The sequence below is a fragment of the Sminthopsis crassicaudata genome, chromosome 5, assembly GCF_048593235.1.
Source record: "Sminthopsis crassicaudata isolate SCR6 chromosome 5, ASM4859323v1, whole genome shotgun sequence".
NCBI classification, from domain to species: Eukaryota; Metazoa; Chordata; class Mammalia; order Dasyuromorphia; family Dasyuridae; genus Sminthopsis; species Sminthopsis crassicaudata.
This window is the reverse complement of record NC_133621.1, coordinates 119604008-119609568: the sequence shown is the minus strand read 5'-3', so window position 1 is coordinate 119609568 and position 5561 is coordinate 119604008.

The following is a 5561-nucleotide window of genomic DNA, read 5'->3' as shown; positions in this document are numbered from 1 at the left end:
ATTTGGAATAATTTAGGCAAAGATAGACTCCTACCAAACTCTTTTAATGAAACAAACACATTGTTGGCACCTAAACCAGAAAGAAAAAAACAGAGAAAGAAAATTATAGACCAATTTCATTAGTGAATCAATAAAATTAATTAACTAATTAATAAAATTAATAATGAATTAATGAAAATTCTAAATGAAATACTACCTAGGATATTACAGAAATATATATCACAAAAATTATATACTGTGCCCTAGTGGGATTTTTATTAGGAATATAGATGTGGTTTCACATAAGAAAACTATTAACATAATTATATCATTAAAAAATAAATCATGTGATAATTTCCATAGATGCAAAAAAGCTTTTGACAAAATAAAACATTTATTACTATTTTTAAAAAAAATTGAAAGCATAGATTTAAATGGATTTTTCCTTTAAATAATAAGAACAATCTACCTAAAACTATCATCAATTTGCTATTTGGAATTTGAAATGACCACAAACTAGAAGCCTTCTCAATAATATCAGGTATGGAGAAAAGATTCCCATTATCACCAATATTATTCAATATTGTATTAAAAGTGCTAGCAATAGCAAAAAAGGAAGAAAAAGAAATTGAACAAATCAGAATGGTCAATGAGGTAATAAAACATTTTTTTTTTTGCAGATGATATACCTGGCAAATCTAGGAATACAACTAAAAAGCTAATTGAAATGATAATTTTTAGCAAAGTAACAGGATATAAAATAAATCTATATTCATCAGTATTTCTACATATCACCAACAAAACACTGCAAGAAGTAGTAAAAGATTCACCACTTAAAATAATTGAAGACAAGATAAAATACCTGTCAAGATCAATCCAGGAACTTTATGAATATAATTATGAAACACTTTTTATACAAATAAAACTAGATTTAAGTTACTAGTTCATGGGTTAGATAGAAGTCTCGTATCTTAAATACATAGAGAACTTTGTCAAATGTATAAGAATAAGGATTATTTCCCAATTGGTAAATGGTCAATGAGTATGAATAGGCAGTTTTTGGACAAAGAAATCAAGATTATATATGATTATTAAAATGATCTAAATCATTATTGATTTAAAAAATGCAAAGTAAAACAACTTTGAGATATTACTTCATACCTATTAGATTGTCTAAAATGATAGAAGGAAAATGACAAATATTGGAGGGAATGTGGCAAAATTGAGACACTAATGCCCTATTGGATTGTACTGTTTTGAAGAGCAATCTAGTATTATGCCTAAAGAGTTGTAAAACTGAGTAAAGCCCTTAGTCCATATATACCATTATTAAGTGTGTTCCCAAAGTGATCAGGGAAAAAAAGTAAAAGAACTCATACAATCTTCAAAATATTTTATTTCAAGTTTTCAACATTCACTTTATAAGATTTTGTCACAAATTTTTCTCCTTTCCTCTCTCCTTTTCTTTTCCCAAGAATGCAAGTAATGAGATATATATTATACATATATAATCATATTAATTATATTTCTACGTGTTGTGAAAGAAGAATCAAAATAAAAGGGAAAAATCATGAGAAAGAAAAAGAAAAAACAAAATAAAAGTGAAAATAGTATACTTCCCTCTGTGTTTAGACACCACAATTCCTTCTCTGGTTGTAGACCAGATTTCCATCATGAAACTGATAATTGTCTTGAATCATTGTATTGCTGAGAAGAGTTAAGTTTATGATAGGTGATCTACAATGTTCTGGTTCTGCTCATTTCACTCAGTATCAGTTCATGTAAGTCTTTCCAGCTTTTTCTGAAATCTACTTGCTCATAATTTCTTATAACATAATAGTATTCCATTACATTCATATATCAGAATTTGTTCAACCATTCCCCAGTTGATGGACATCCCATTAATTTACAATTATTTGACACCACAAAAGTAGCTATTATAAATATTTTTGTACCTATGAGTCCTTTTTCCTTCTTATAATATATTTGGGATACAGATATAATAATGGTATTGCTGGATCAAAGGGTATGCATAGTGTTATAGTCCTTTGGGCATAGCTCCAAATTGTTCCCTTGAATGATTGGATCAGTCTATAACTGTCCACTAGCACTGCATTAGTACCCAATTTTCCCACATCTCCTACACTCATCATTTTCCTTTTCCATCATATTAGTCTGATAGGTGAAGTGGTAACTCAGAATTGTTTTAAGTTGAATTTTTCTGAGAGTGATTTTGAATATTTTATGTGACTTTAAATAGCTTTAATTTCTTCATCTGAAAACTGCCTCTTCATATTTTTTGACTATTTATCAATTGGGAAATGAATCATATTCTTATAAATTTGACCAGTTCTCTATATATTAGAGAAATGAGATCTTTATCAGAAACATTAGCTGTAAAAATTGTTTATCAGCTTTCTGCTCTCTTTCTAATATTGGTTGCATTGGTATTGTTTCTATTTAATTTAACATAATCAAAATTGATTTTGCATTTTATAATGTTCTCTATCTCTTATTTGTCATAAATTCTTTCCTTATACATATAGATCCGAAAGGAAAGCTATTACATACTCTCCTAATTTACTTATGGTATCCTTTATATTTAAATTATGTAGCTATTTTGATGTTATCTTGATATAAAGGTATTTTAATTCATGCCTAGCTTCTACCATACTATTTTGTTAAGGACCATGCCTAAGTGAAGGGGCAGGTCAATTTTCCTACAGCCTCCACATCTGTGAATCATAACACTTGAAAGAATGGCAAAGCAGTCTTGTGGATTGGGAATGAAATAAATTGGAGGCAAGAGGGAAGAGGAGAGAGGTCAGACAATACAACTGTCTCTCAATGGAGAGGTCAGAGAACAGCAACTACATCTCAGTCTCCTTGTATCATTATCATCCTCTTACATCCTTACATTATCATCCTCTTACATCCATTCTACAGGTCTGAGTTAGACCTCCATATCACAACATATGGCACCTGAATATGGGACACAATAATCACAAGAAATAAAGAAGCAGCAGTGCCCGAGAACTGTTCGTGAGTAGGATCCTTCCAGAGTTCCCTCAGTAACCCACAGGGAAGGAAAGGGAGAAGAGACCCAGTAACACTTTTTTAGTCAGGGTAATTAAATGGGCCAACATATCAAAGGGCTGAGCTAGGAGACTGATGAGAGACTTATGGAAAAAAAAAAACTATTCTGACTCTAGTCCTCTTCTCTGTTTGGAGGTTTGCCTTCATGACATCTCACAAGGAACTTCTATGAAGGCTGCTTTGTAACTCCTTCAAGTGTTATGATTCACAGCTGTTGAGGCTCTCAGAGAGTTGACCTGACCCTTCACGTAGGCATGGTCCTTAATACTATTTTCCAATTTTTCCAACAGTTTTTGTCAAATTATAAGTTCTCATCCTGAAGCTAGAGACTTTGCATTTCTCAAACAATAGATTGCTATAGTCAATAAATATTGTGTCTTGTATATTTAAACTATCCCAATGATTCACCATTCTATTTCTTAGTCAGTACCAAATAGTTTTGATACTTTTTGCTTTATAATATAGTTTTAGATCTAGTATAGCTAGGCTACTTAATTTTGCATTTTTTTCAATTCCCTTGATATTCTTAATCATTTGTTCCTCCAGATTAATATTTGTTATTATTTTTTCTAGCTGTATAAAATAATTTTGTTAGTTTAATTGATATGATACTGAATAATTAAATTAATTAAGGAGAAGTGTCATTTTTTATCATATTAGCTCTGCCTACACATGAGCAATTGACATTTTTCCAGTTCTTTAGAGCTGATCTTATTTGTGTGAAAATAATTTTGTAATTGTGGTCATATAATTCCTGGGCTTTTCTTGGCAAAATTATTGCCTACAATTGTTGCAAATGGAATTTATCTTTCTATCTCTTGCTGCTGGACTTTGATTGTAATAAAAAGAAATGCTGATGATTTATATGGGTTTATTTTATATCCTTAAAGTGCTAAAGTTGTGAATTATTTCAAGTAGTTTTTAGTTGATTCCCTGTGATTTTCTTAGTATCACATCATCCAGGGCTGCCGCTACAGCTTCTCCTCCTCCTCCTCCTCTTCTTCTTCTGTTTCTTCTTCTTCTTTCTCCTCTTCTTTCTCCTCTTCCTCCTTCACATGTTCCTCCTCCTTCCCCCACTCCGGAAGATAGTCTCTTAAGGAGTTTGTTGATGGTTTGTTTAGTTTCTTTTTTCTAAAATAGGGTTACTTACATATTTCATTTCCTCTTTTCTTAATCTGGGAAACATATTTTTTAATAAATATTAAATTTTTTCACTTACATTGTCAGATTTATTGGCATACAGTCAGGCAAAATAGCTCCTAATTATTTCTTTAATTTTCACTTCATTGGTATTATATTCACCTTTTTCATTTTTTTACACTAATAATTTAATTTTCTACCTTCTTTTAAAATTAAATTAATAAAAGATTTGTCTACTTTATATATATTTGATTTAATGTTGTTTCTGAGGTAAACTGGGGATAGCTCATTCAGTTTCCTGGCTTCTCTCAACCATCTTGGCTCTACCTTGAATCAATATATTCTAAAATATTTATATCAACTCTCTTTATAGTGGCAAAGCATAGGAAACTGAGGGAATATCCATCACTTGGGGAATGGCTAAACAAGTTGGAGTGTATTGTTGTGATGGAATATTATTATACCTTAAAAATGAAGCACAGATTGATTTTAGAAAACTATGAAAACACTCTAATGAAATAATGAAGAGTGAAATGAGTAAAATCAAGGAAATATTTTATATAGTAATAGATTTTTTGGGGGAAAATACTTTTGAACAACTAAATTATTTTAAGTATTATAAACACTCAAAGGACTACATGTAGGATCTGTGAAGGAATATGGTATCCATCTTCAGAGAAAGAACTGATAAATAGAAGTATGCATAATATGGTTCTATAAACACTTATGTGTATGTTCACACTCACACATAAACATGCACAAATGTGTTATATGGTAGCGTTCTCTTATGTGGGTTGAGGAGAAAGGGAGGGAGACAATTCAGAACTTAAAATGCTAGAAAAAGTAAAGAAAATTATGCATACAAGCATGTATGTGTGTGTATATGTGTGTATGAAGAATCAAAGCAGGGGTAGGTGGTCACTGAAAACTTTACCAAGAAGGTAGAGATTTGGATTGGGCCCTGAAGGACAATACAAAATGGAACTCTAACCAGTAAATTCAAGTATATTATTAATTATAATTATATGCCAATTCTTGCTACAATTTATTAGTGAATCATAATATATGTTATTTAAGCTCCACTATAATAAAGCAAAATCAAAAAAAAAATTAATTGTAAATATGGAAGCCCAAAAGAAATATGAGCTGTTATTATTATTTTTTAAATTTCACTTGTTTTAGTCAGCCAAAATCTACCTTCTCATTCTTACAATCTCTCCAGTTGAGACAAAAGAAAAACAAAACCCATTAAAATCATAAATAATAAATCAAAACAAATTTCAACATTAATTTCATATCAGCCATTTAAAAAAATAAATATAATAATCATTGTTATAACATTGGTG